The sequence below is a fragment of the Narcine bancroftii genome, chromosome 5, assembly GCF_036971445.1.
Source record: "Narcine bancroftii isolate sNarBan1 chromosome 5, sNarBan1.hap1, whole genome shotgun sequence".
Classification (NCBI taxonomy): domain Eukaryota; kingdom Metazoa; phylum Chordata; class Chondrichthyes; order Torpediniformes; family Narcinidae; genus Narcine; species Narcine bancroftii.
Window position 1 is genome coordinate 93,234,810 of NC_091473.1, and position 13,970 is coordinate 93,248,779.

At 37.6% G+C, this 13,970-nt stretch overlaps 1 protein-coding gene and 1 long non-coding RNA gene across 16 annotated transcripts in view; one reads left to right on the top strand and one right to left on the bottom strand.

The window, feature by feature from the left end:
- LOC138763722 (uncharacterized) overlaps nt 1-12,248 on the bottom strand; it is a 36,242-nt gene extending 23,994 nt beyond the window's left edge. The window contains exon 1 of the long non-coding RNA XR_011357747.1: nt 12,007-12,248. This is a non-coding gene — a long non-coding RNA (uncharacterized lncRNA). The remainder of the gene's footprint in view (nt 1-12,006) is intronic.
- LOC138763717 (3',5'-cyclic-AMP phosphodiesterase 4B-like) overlaps nt 1-13,970 on the top strand; it is a 687,345-nt gene that overhangs the window by 589,004 nt on the left and 84,371 nt on the right. The window lies entirely within an intron of this gene.

Genomic DNA, 13,970 nt, shown 5'->3' on the forward strand with positions numbered 1-13,970 from the left:
GGGAGAGAACAACAGTCACTGCAAAATCAGTTGACACTTGCGAACGGGTTCACAGTCCGAATGGAGAGGGGAATTGTGGTTGCCCGGGAAGGGGCGACTCAGAGAGGGGGGGGGGGGGGGGGAGACACTTGGGGTTACGGGAATTTTAGATGTGGGAATGGTTGAAATATTTTATGTTTTAGAAGTGTTGTCGTACAGTGCATTCAAAAAAAGAAAACTGAGAAATGGAGAAAAGAGGAAAGGTGGTGGTGAGGAAGCGGAAAGGAGATGTAAACAAAGTATGAAATGGCCATGTTGAACTATTTGACTATAGTATTAATGGAATACATAACCAAATTAAAAGGAAGAGGCTATTAAATTTACTGAAAAAAGAAAAAAATAGATATAGCATTATCACACCCCAAAAGTTAAATAAATAGGACCCAACAGTACCAGATAGATGTTTTCGTTGTAAGAAGGAAACGGTAACAACAGTACATGCAATTTGGGCATGTGAGAAAGTGGAAAAGTTTTGGGAAGATCTAAATCAGGTATTAAATAAAATCACAAAAAGCAACATACCAAAAAATACAGTGATCTTTCTTCTAAGTAATATAAGAAGTAAAGAATTAGACCTCAAACTGGATGAAGCACAAAAAAGTTTCATTATGATAGCCTTAGCTGTAGCAAAAAAATGTATAATGTCAACCTGGAAATCAGAAGAGAGCCTGAGAGTACAGCAATGGTACATAGAAATGAATAAATGTATTCCATTGGAAAAAATAACATTTAATTTAAAAAATAAAATCACATTATTTGAACAAATTTGGGAACCATACATGGAACACAACAGAGAGGGCCTACTGCGAACTTCCACCCCCTAAAATGAGAAAATGATAGAATGAGAAGAAGACAAAATGAACTGACCCAGTGTGTAAAAGTAGATGACACAATTTTCTTGTTTATTTTCATTGTGTGATGACATTGTTTAATGGGTTTATTGAATTGTATATGTTGAATGTTTAGTGGGTAGGGAGTGGGGTGGGAAGGGAAGGGGGAAAAGGGGGAGAAAATGACTGTGTATATTCAAGAGGGAAATGTTTGTGTGTACTTTGGTTAATATGGTTCATAGTGTGAAAAATAAAAAACTTTTTTTAAAAAGTTGTTGAGGGAAAAAAGGGTTGAGACAAACTTCCTGCATCTTCTTGAATGTGATATCAGTGTCATTGAAGATATTTATTGCTAAGAACTTTAAACTATCTACTCTTTCATTTCAGACATCATTAATATGGTAAGGGGTGTGAACTCTCTCCCTCTCCTGAAGTTGATGATCATCTCCCTCATGTTATTGACTTTAAGAGAGAGAGGTTATTATCTAAGATGAGCACTTGAAGCTCCATAATCTGTTGTAGTATGGACCAAAAACTGTGAAGCAGGAATAATGTGAAGTTCATATTTATCTGGCATGAATATGAGTCCCACAAGACGCAAAGATATTCATTAATTTCTAATATTTTTACTTTGTATTCCTGATCCATGTCCCAGAACAACTGCTCCCAGCCATTCTGCTGTTGATGTAAGTGTCCCTGAGCGATGAAACATTGTGATTGCTATTCTGTCACATTTGTAGGAGGTGAGCTGGATGGAAGGCCAGGGGAACAAAAGGGAGATCAGCTATTTGTCAATAAACCTGCTATCATCCAATGTTACTGAATTTTACATCCTTAAGACCATTTTGATATAACCTAACTCTAGCTTTGATGTGATGCAGATAAGGTGAAAAGAGACATTTCTGGTCTTTATCTTCACTTCCATTTGTCTTCTCCCATGGAACTTTCAATTGTTCTGTCAACCCAGGAATCCTTGCATGTGACTTGTGCTATGATCCACTGCAGTTGAGCATATCCAAGAGAGCAACCTGAAGAAAGAAATTGTTTCCCCACACTACGAGCAGTTAACTCTGTATGTTTTTTAATGATTTTTATTTTAATGGAGTCCTGGAAATATGCAACAGAAAATGTTGGCAATACTGAGTGGATCAGACAGTACCTGTGGAAATGTTCATGTTGTTTCTTTTTCCAGAGGCGAGGCTTGGCCTGCTGAACATTTCCAGTATTTTCTGTTTTTATTTTAGTGTATTTTAGTCCTTTAATTTTGTTCTTGTTTCTTTTCTCAGGTCAGAACCTCAGCCTGCTTGGCACCTGAGATGAGAATATTTCAGTAACATCTTCCATCACAAGTGTAGAATATTATGTTCCATTTGTAATGTACTCAACTGGAAATGTACCTTGATGGGTATTCCAGTCAGGATTATATTGAAAGAGTATATAGACTTACTGATTTTACATAGTTCTATTGTATATAGTTTGATTAATTATATTCAATTAAGTCTATAAGTTGGAAATTATATACCAAGATTCCAATTGGCACTTTTGAGTAGATTAAATGACAAGATAACAGAAGTGGTAATTTAGATATAATTTGGTGACCATCAATCTTGATAATCATAGCTTTGCTTAATGTTGTCTCCCTCATGTGGCATTGGATGGTCAAGATAGTCATTTATGAATCATATATTAATCTATTTAAACTAATCAACATGATTGAATCATTACCATCGAAAGTTGCTAACTCGATTGAAATATTTCCCCGTGTAACTACCCCATTTTTAATTTAATTATCTCTTAGTCTATTTCAAAATGAGGGGGAAATAATTTTCTCCCCTCTCTACATTACGCCATTATTCCCTCTATACTTACTTACTTTGAGTGTCTCTTGCTCTGTCTCTTCCCTCCCTCTTGGTTAGCTCCATTTTTCACCTTTCTTTTTACACCCATCTTGATATAAAAATCCCATGAGAATAGAGACAAAATGTGCAATTCCAGGAATAATTAAACTATTGTTTCTCAACAGATGAGCCAAGAATTTATTTAGACCAGAGGTGGCCAAACTGCAGCCATAGGCAGCTCATGAAAATATATTGGCTGAGACTGGAATCGTACGAGCCGGTGCTCACAATGGTAGCTTTAGTGGCTGTGGCTTGCAATTCAAAATATTTGGTTTGTATACCATACAAAACCTGTAAAAGTTGAAACATGTAAAATTTAAACCACCCCCCCCCCTTATATTTGGCTCCAGCTGCCTGCCCATCCGAACTCCTGATGCTCCCACCAGCTTCCCATCTGAACTTGCAACTTCCTGACTATATACACTCGCATTGGCCCAGGCCCCCGCGCCCATCCGAGCTCCTGACATCTTAAATGCCTCAAATGTAGAATGTGTGTCATAGTTGACCCCCTAAATTTTACCCTAAAAATTGATCCACAAAATTCATCTATTAAGCGCGTAAATACGGTATGTGTACCTTTTGATTATCGAAGCTAATACAAATAGGAAGTTTAAAATCTACATACATAAATAAATATTTCTTAATATTTATTACATTTTTATAACAAATTGGGCCTGTAAGAGTAAAAACGAGCATGTAATTTTTCTTCCTATCTTGCACCTCTCAGCCATCTGAAATTTATTGTACATTAAGCAAGTATGGCTATCCCTGATTTAGACAATTAGACAGCCCGATAGTTAGCCCTTCCAGCCCAAAACCCCGTGCTTCCCAATGAACCTGCAACTAACATGTTTTGAAGGGTGGGAGTTAACCAGAGCTCCCGGGGAAAACCCATGCAGACATGGGTTCATACAAACTCCTGACAGTTCTGGATTCCAACCTGGGTCGCTGATGGTGTAATAGTGTTGCAGTAATTGCTAGGCTAACCATGCTGCCCTTGTTAATTTTTTTTAATTTGAGCTCTTTTTGTTACAACATTGTTTGTTCCAAAATTCTTCTTATCTTATTTTTATCATAATCAACTACAGTGGATGTTCTCAGCATTTTCTAGTTTTAGGGAGCTGTTAATCTTTGCAGGATACAAAAATGAAGAGAAACAGAGATTTTCCATCAATGAGTACAATGTATGAAACCAACCATATTACTAAACCATGCCATTTAGGATAAGGATGATTCATTAATTTACAACAAAACAGAATTACATCACTCTGTCCTACCTTATAATTTAATGGGTGCTGCATATCTGGGAATTTATGTGGCATCAAGTAAATTATTTACAAGCCACAATAGAATTGTGACCTAGTAATTTACAGCCGAGAGGCAATTTCAAATCACATATTTCAGATGACAAATTGATTACCAGAAATGGTAATACCATAATCAATATGAATTAACAGTGGGATTAAAATCAAACCAACCTTGTGGCTTCAGGATGAACTCTTATTGCTATCTGCCATCTCATAGCTAATGAATCATTACTCATCCATGGTGAGGGAGCAAGGGCATAGAAGGTATCCTGGTTGGTAAATTCAGAGTTCATTCTCAAGGATGGAATTGTAGTAGCAGTGTTGACTGATCTAGCAGAAGAATGAAGGAATTGAATATCAAACTGAGCCTGTAAAGAGTGGTAAGAAAAACAATGTGACCTTATCCAAACCAAAGAACTTGGCATAGATGGACCTATACATGTTGAAAATCATGGGATTGGCCAGCTTGCATCCTTCTATCCTTTTGAATGGCATCATCATCTAGGGTAGATTCACAATAGATTGTAGGCTGGCTGAAACTATCTTATAAAATAAGTTATAGTCCTTAGTAGAGAAATGGATTACTCAGCAAATATCTGAACTCATGGTCCTGAATATTCCTCACTTTGTCGACTATAGTTAAAAGTAAGATTTCAATCTGACGAGTCAAAAGCATGATTACAAAACAACAAAAGTGGCATGCTGTAGCCATAACTTTAAAGTTCTTGACCCAATGGATGAGATCATAGGTCCACAACCATGTTGCATTTAGTCCTGAATGGCAGTGGGCTCCATGAACTTTGCAATCCTTAAATGATGGAAGAGTCAGGCATGTTCATGCAAAAGACAAGGTTTCAAAATTTACAACCACCTTTAGCCAGAAAGGCCTAGGGAACAGCATGCTTCATACTCTTCCAGCGACCCCACAAAAGCCAGTCTTCAGCCAATTCATTATAATTTACTTGATTTTCCAAGACTAAACACATTAAATGCAACTGGAACTGGAGGCCTTGCAGCATTTTGTCTGTGCTCCAGAATTTACTGCATCTTCAGCCAAATTATTTGGATAGATACAACACTGACAGCTGCCCAGATGGAAGATTAACTAGGTATGATCTGTCCAGAAAAGCTGAGACAAACCATTTTGACTATATACTACCCCATAAGACTCCTATCAATCATGAGCAAAACAATATAAGACCTGATCAGCAGTGAGATCAAACAGCATTTACTTAATAATAAAATCAAACATCTGCAGATGCTGAAAATCTCAAATAAAATCAGAGAATGCTGGAAACACTACGTGGATAGGGAAGCAACAGACGTTTTGGGTTGAAAGATCAAACGTTCGGGCCTTTCAGCTAAAGAAACAGAAAATAGTATGTGGCCATTTCCCTGTGGTTACCAGTCTGATATTCAATAAGATTCTATTGGATCTTTTAATTCAGCCCCTCTTTCCTCCATTAACCCCATATCCCTTGGTTTCTATGATTATGATATCGTTGGATGTTGACATATGAATAGACCAGTGGTTTTCAAACATTTTCTTTCCACTCACATAGCACCTTAAGGAATCCTTGTGCCATAGGTGCTCTTTGATTAGTAAGGGATTCCTTAAGGTGGTATGTGAGTAGAAAGAAAATGTTTGAAAACCACTGTTTTAATTGTACCTAATTGACTCATTATGTGCATGGTTTCATAACTCCAAAGGAAATGGGCCAATGACAATTTTTCTCAAGCAAAATATTTCAGTAACAATTAGGTCTACTCGAGAGCAATGATTCTCGATCTTTTTCCCCACTCACATACCACCTTAAGGAATCCCTTACTAGTCACAGAGTGCCTATGGCATAGGGATTCCTTAAAGTGGTATGTGAGTGGGAAAAAAAGCATTTGAAAACGTATGGATTAGACAAATAGGAAAAAATCAAAAGGCGTACCATATATGACTATTTGAGGAGCTCCTGGAATGTTCCCTTTATAAGTGCCTTAAATAATGTAAAACCTCATTGTGAGAGATACATTTCTGTAGAATAATCCCTGAGGTTGTCTTTTCCCAAAGCTATCAATATGTTTCGTGATAAATCTCGAGTTAGCTTTTTTTTAAACTCCAATCAGCATTGAACATAATTGTTTTAAATAATGTTGTCATATTACTAAAACTGCTTATTTTTCCAAGACATCACATGATACACAATCATAAAATTATTATATTCTGAGTATTGTTCCTCTTGCCTTAAATATACACCTGAACCAGTCATATTGGCAGTAATAAACATTCCAGTGAGCCTGTGCGTCATTAGCATGTAGCTTGGCATGTGAAATGTGTTAATTACTACAATGCAAATTTATTCACTGCTAAGACTTGCCACCTACAGTTCTAAATAAAATAAACTTACCAATTTTGATCCTATAAATCTGGACTGGATGTATGGATTTATGCTCTTTGCTACTGAAAAAGGAATTTATTCAAAAAGAATCACCAGAGGGATAGCATCCATAGGAAGAAAATGGCAACTCTCTCCAAAGCCTTCATATTCTTCTTGTAATGTTGCAACAAGAACTAAATACGAAATTTGGCTTCACCAATGTTTATAAAGCTGCAACATGACCCACTCAGCATCCTGACTAATGAAGGCCAGAATGTTGCACATCTTCTTCACCGTTCTATCCACATTTGTTCTCACTTCCAGGGACCTAGGGTCCGGGCTCCTCAGGGTCCTCTCAGTCACTGTGTTCTTGCCTTTGACCTCCCAACTCTTCATACTTGTTCTGGATGAAACTCCATTTCTGTGAGTTGATGAGAATACGGGAGAATAAAATGTAGGATTGGTGTAAATGGGCCATTGGTGAATTTGGAGAACTAAAGGGCTTATTTCTGCACAGCATCTCTAAAACCTAATTATTTTTTTTATCTGTTAATTCACAATCCAATGTAGCCAAGTAAAAATTGCCTTAGGATTGTGACTTGAATATTCTATGACAGATCACCTACTTTCACAGGAGTTTTGCTGGATCAAGTCTGCATTTTGACAACACAAAAGATCGTATATTGTCTGTGTGTTCATGAAGTAGCAATTATGCCTTTGAGGTTGTAGATATTAAAGCATGCAGTCTGAAATTGCATTCCCATATAATGCTGAGAGAACACACACTGTCTGAAATGATTAACTCAAGGTTAACAAATACATTTCTATGATAGTTTCTTATCACCAGCTACACTTAAAAACCAATTTAATCAGATTAAAGAACATTTTAGACTTACCAAAGCATTATATAAAAGGAAGTCTGTCTTTGTAACTAAGAGGCTGACTAAAATAAGCCAATTCATTGAAGATAGGCAAACAAACATGGGATCGCTTTTGTCAATGTTGCCAAATTCTGCAATGGGAAGAGTATTCACCAAGTGAGCCACTTCAGGATTTGAGAGGATATTTTAATATCCATGAAGTCTGGAATTAGTATATTTGAGACAACTGTAGATTTCTTCTAGGCCTGGTCTTAATTTGCATGGTACTCTGGCGTCCTTCTGCATGTAATGTGGTTGTTTCACCAGTCACAGATGTGGATTTATGAAAAATCATAGACGCACTGTCTGAACCCCTTGTGTTCTTAACATTCCAAAAGAATAAAACAACAGAAGCAAAATTAATGGTTGTTGTACAAGAGAGTGGTTAGATTTCATAGAACCACATTGAATCAATTGGAATTACATTGGAAAAGTTCCAGTTTCTGAGTTCAAAGAGCCTTTATGCCATTATTGACGTATATCCTGCCATTTCTTTGGGAGAAAGATTTACTGGTTCAATTTTTAAAATGCTCCACGAGGAACTGTGAAATTTTGATGGTTAAGGGACATGTATAAATATTCAATCTGGAATATCAGTATACTGACAGAACCTAATTGGTTTGTTTTCAATTATTACATTCATCGCTGAACTTGCTGTATATTTTGATGTAAAAAAAAAGTAATAAATGCTGTAAATCTTTGATAAAGCTAAAAGGACACTAGAAATGTAGAACAGGGGTGGCCGATATATAGGACAAAATTTTTCAGCATTTCAACAGAGACTTTTACTTAATAATGGGAGCTTATTTTTTTATCAGATTGCTATATTTCCATTTTTATTGAATATGTTCGAGAAAATTCAAGCATTCTTAACTAATTCTGTGCATGGCCACATAGTGATTAAGTTACTGTATTAAAATCCAGAAGCTCAAACTAATGATAAAATTCAATTGAGGAAATGTAACTTCAATTCAGTAAATAAATATTGAATTGTTTTGAAAGCTAGCTAAAGTATTGGTGACACATTATGTGTCATATAAATCCATCTAGTTCACTAATAATCCTCAGGGAAGGAATTCTGCCAACCTTTTGTCTGGCCTACATGATATCTAAAGTCACCAGACAACAATTATTCAACCTTAATAATGTGACTGGATTCATGCCTGACTCTATCTCTCTCTACCTGAGATCGGACACCGTGGTCACTCACAATACAGATTGCTATGTCATTGAGACTAATGTAAGTGTGTTAATTTTTATTATAATGGTGCTTTAGAAAAGTAAGAATTCATGCCTTTTCAGAAGTCATTCTCACAATTGAAAGTTTAATATTTTTTTGTGAAAACTAATGTGGAATAAGCAGAATCCAGTTCCCAGTGAATAAATCCATTTCTTGTGTTCTTAGTTATCTGACACAACTATGAAAGCCGGTTTCATGCACCCAAGTAAATATTTCAGTTATGCTATTGACGTCATTGGAGTCATTAATTGGACAGAAGGCCCTCCCAGCTGCAGAACCTGCCAAAACACAACTCTACACATACTGTATTTAAAAAGGAAGTGCAGTATTACTGACATGATTTCATGATGCCCTTTTCATGAAATGAATCAAATATGAAATAGAAATGTACTTAATCTATTTTATTGCGAGCCAATGTGTGACTTAATATACAGGTATGCATTCTGTTTTAACACCAAAGGTTTGCATCCAGTCTTTCATTTATACCAGAATATTCTTTGCTTTGGCATTAATTAGTATATTTCCAGTTACATTCAAGTTATTTAAGTTATTATGTCTCTCATTCTCTTAATTGAGTGGATGTTTGAAATTTGTCATAGTACAGTAGGCCATTTCTATTATGTTAAGATATATGAAAGTAAAAAGATTGGTGATAGACAACAGGCAAAGGTCCTTACCAAGGCTTTGACATAAATCAAGCACAGAGGTTCAAAACATTTTTATCTGTATTCCATTTCAGGGAATGTGGTTTTTTTTTGCTGCATCAACAACCCCACCCCTCCCCCCACCCCCACACACACACACATTCTGCAGTTGAATGCCAAACTTTGCATAAAAATCAGTTGCTTTCTAATTGAGCCTCATCCTAACCTTATCACTCACCCAACCTCAGTTTGAAAACCTATAATCTAGTTAGAGACATGGGCTATTAGCTACAAAATAAGGGGCCACTATTTAACACTAAGGTGTATAGAAATGTATTTTCCTCAAAAGGTAGTTAATCACTGGAATCCTCTGCAGAGTGGTGGAGGACAAGTCATTAGATATATTTAAGATGAAGATGAATATTTCAAAGATCAAGGAATTGAGGGTTGAAGTGAATGAGAAAAGAATGCTGACCAGCTGCATCATGGTCTAATATGGACACCAATACCCTGAGTGTAAAGCCCTCCAAACGTTAGTGGACACAGCCAAGAACATCATAGACAAAACATCCCCACTATCGAGAACATCTACAGGGATCAATGCCATCAAAGAGTAGCAGCAATCATCAAGGATCTCTGTTCTCGCTGCTGCCATTAGGAAAGAGGTGTAGGTGCCACAAGACTCACACCATCAGGTTCAGGAACAGCTACTACCCCTCCACCATCAGACTCCTCAACAATAAACTCCATCAGAGACTCATTTAAAGACTTGTGCACTTTATTGATTTTTTAAATTCTCTCTGTATTGCACAGTCAGTTTGTTTCCATTCAATATCTGTTTACAGTTCTTCATTTGTTTACTTGTATATGCTATGTACAGTTTTTTTTTGCACTACCAATAAGTGGTAATTCTGCCTCACCCGCAGGAAAAAGAATCTCAGGGTTGTATGTGATATCATGTATGTACACTGACAATAAATCTGAAATCTGAAAGAGTTGAAGATACAACATAGATATCAGATTGAATGGCAAAGCAGCTGTAAAGGATTGAGTGACCTTCTCCTGCTTCCATCCATGGGAAAAGGATGTTCATGTGGACAGATACAATATGCATTATTCATCAGGTTGGTAACCTTGGGGAGCCCAGAGACTGGAGTTCCGACAAACTTAACAACCAAGCCTCATTTACATTTCATAACTCCAATTACTTGCTGATCCCAGACAGGCCTGCTATTAGTCAACAGATGTTGAATGGGAGTGGGAATTTGTGAAGTAGGGACCACATTGGTGTTGTGTAGAAGATCCAGCTGTAATTTTGAGATCAGAAACAAATTATGAACAGTGGAATCGGGGCCTCCAGGAATTTAAATACACGTTGGGCCACAGTCATTTGAAAGTGGTATATCAGAGTTTAAAACAGACTTTGGCAGGATACAGGTGGCTGATTGGTGGGCAGGCTTTCCTGCTCAATTTCTGTTTTATAAATTATAGGCTGTCAAGGTAAGGAATGGCAAGATGATTTGACGGAGTGAAAAATGGATCCTGTGGGTAGTAATGGACATTTTCAGTGCCCAAGTCAACCACAGGTGCTGCAAATGGCTTCAGCTCCAACAGCCTTATGTTTTATAGCCTAAGCAACAGCTGGAATGCTGCAGTGCACATGCAAGGCTGACAGCTTTAAGGATCTTATCTCTACAGATAGAGAAGGAATAGGTGACCAACAGACAAAATAGGAGGTGGAAGCAGGTAGCAGTAGAGCCCCTCAGTCATTCTCACTCACTGATAGATTTGACCTTGAAAGGCAATGGTTCCTCAGACAAGTACATCCAGTCAGGAACCAAATATAAATTAAAGGAACAGCACCTCATATTTTCCTTGAGTAGCTCTGGTAGATACGAACATTGCATTTTCCGATTTCAGGTAATCCACACCCCTAGTGCTCTTCCCTGTCCACCAATTTTTCTTTGTCTTTTGTTCATCCCTCGCATCCTCTTCCCTCACCTGTTTCTATCTGCCCATTATCCGCTCCTCATCTGCTCCATCCATCACATACCAACCTCTACCCCACCCCTCTATTTTTTCTGTATCTTTTCTGATTCCTCTCAGTACTGCTGCTTAGAGACAAATGTTGGCTTTTCTCAGATTTCAGATTTATTGTCAGAGAACATACATGACATCACATACAACTCTGAGATTCTTGTTCCTGCAGGTGAGGCAGAATTACCACTTATTGGTAGTGCAAAAAAAAACTGTACATAACATATACAAGTAAACAAATGAAGAACTGTAAACAGATAACAAATGTAAACAAACTGACTGCAATACAGATAAAATTTTTAAAAATCAAGCAAGTGCATAAGTAAGAGTCCTTAAATGAGTCCCTGATTGAGTTTGTTGTTGAGGAGCCTGATGGTGGAGGGGTAGCAGCTGTTCATGAACCTGGTGGTGTGAGTCTTGTGGGACCTATACCTCTTTCCTGATGGCAGCAGTGAGAACAGAGCATGTGCTGGATGGTGTGGATTCTTTTTTTAAATTTTTGTTATTTTTCACGCTATGAACCATACTAACCAAACTACACACAAACATTTCCCTCTTGAATATACACAGTGTCATTTTCTCCCCTTTTTCTTCCCTCCCTCCTTCACCCCCCCCCCTCCCCATCCACTCAACGTTCAACCTATATGATACATTAAACCCATTAAACAATGTTATCACAAATGAAAATAAACAAGAAATTTGTGTCTTCTACTTTTACATACCAGGTCAGTTCATTTCGTCTTCTTCTCCTTCTGTCATTTTAGGCGGTGGAGGTCTGCGGTAGGACTTCTCTGTTTTGTTCCATGTACGGTTCCCAAATTTGTTCGAATACTGTGAAAATGTATTATGTCAACCTGGAAATTAGAAGATAGCCTGAGAATACAGCAATGGTACATAGAAATGAATAAATGTATTCCAGTGTGGATTCTTGATGATTGCTGCTGCTCTCTGATGCCAGTGTTCCCTGTCGATGTTCTTGATAGTGGGGAGGGTTTTGTTTCTGATGTTCTGGGCTGTGACCACTACCTTTTGGAAGGTTTTACTCTCAGGGGCATTGACACGCACATATCAGACCGTGATGCAGCAGATCAGCACACTTTCCACCACACATCTGTAGAAATTTTCAAGGGTGTCTGGTGTCATACTAAACCTCTGCAAACTCCTGAGGAAGCTGAGGTTCTCCTCACAGATGCTGCTGGACCCGCTGAGTTCTTCCAGCTTTTGCTTTAGTTCAAGATTTCAGCATCTGCAGTCTCTTCTCCCCAGACAAAAAGATAAATTGCACATTCATTCAAGGCAAACCAATCATACATTGATGCATTCTATAAGAAGCTGCCAGCCAGATTCATTTCTAACCTGTGTCGGAGCTTGCCAGAAGATATCACTCATTCATTAATAGTTATCTTGCAGTACTTGCATATTTCAAAATGCTCTTGCTTCATTATTGGCATAAAGATTTGAGGTTTAACTGGGTACAACTACTTTACTTAGCAGAATATTAATTGAATTCATTACATGTTCAGAATCAAGGTGCATATGTGATGTTATAAAATCCCATCTGGTTCAGTAAAGTCTTTCAGGGCAATAATTGCTGGCAAGCCCAGAATGTAGTACACATCCTGAATAACCCTAATAATATTGTGGTGATGGTTAACCACCTCCAACTGAATGACTTACTGAATCACTCAGGGAGGACTTAAGAGTCCACCACATGGAGTATCTCTGGAGTTGTATACAATCAAGACCAGGTAAATTCTGGCATTTTCTTCTCCATAAAAGGCATTAGAGAGCTTTTTTGTTGACAACAATTTGTTTGAGTGATCAGTCAAAATGGGTAAAGCTTAAAAGCTAGAAATTGGATTTCATCTGGTTTTGACATGTATGTATCAGGGTTAATTCTCATGTCAAGTTGGAAGTCTCCAAACGACAAGCAACATTGGAACCTCCTTGCTTTAAGAATTGTAATTCACTCTCCCGAAGAGTTATAACACCATCCTCCCTACCACATCCATCTTGCGCACTCTGCTGCCAAACAGACAACACACTAACCCAAGTGTTGTTAAACTGATGAACAATTCAGGCCATCTAATGAGACAGTCATAGAGAAATGAGGTCAATATGAAGAACACAGCGCCGACAACTTGGGTTTCAAACTGGCTCTGTCTGAAAGGAGTTTGTACTTTCTCCCTTTGTCTGCGTGGATTCTTCTGGGTGCTCCGTTTTTCTCCCACACTTCAAAAATGTACTGGAGTTGTAGGTTAATTGGTGAATTTGGAGGGCACGAGCTTGTGAGCCAGAAGGGCCTATTACCATGCTATACAACAGAATTTAAATTTATGACATCCCAAGGATGGTGCAGGGTGAGCACATCATATAACTGCATTGGTTCAAACAGTATTGAATATAGATCAAGACATCTGGGAACGACATTTACCAGTTCACAGGTGCTCTGATCTATATGGAGTCCTGCTGGCAATGAAGTTTTATGTGAATAAAAATTGCAACATTTAAAATCATAATGCAGAAGGTCATTAACTTGTGCATTTGGGATGATGTTGTCCATGTTGAACTCTGTAAACCACAACCTGTGGATACAAGTTCTGCTATTGTAAATAATATGCACTTCACATGATTATGGCATTCCATGTACAAAATACAATGGGGAAATAACATTAAATTAAGGTGA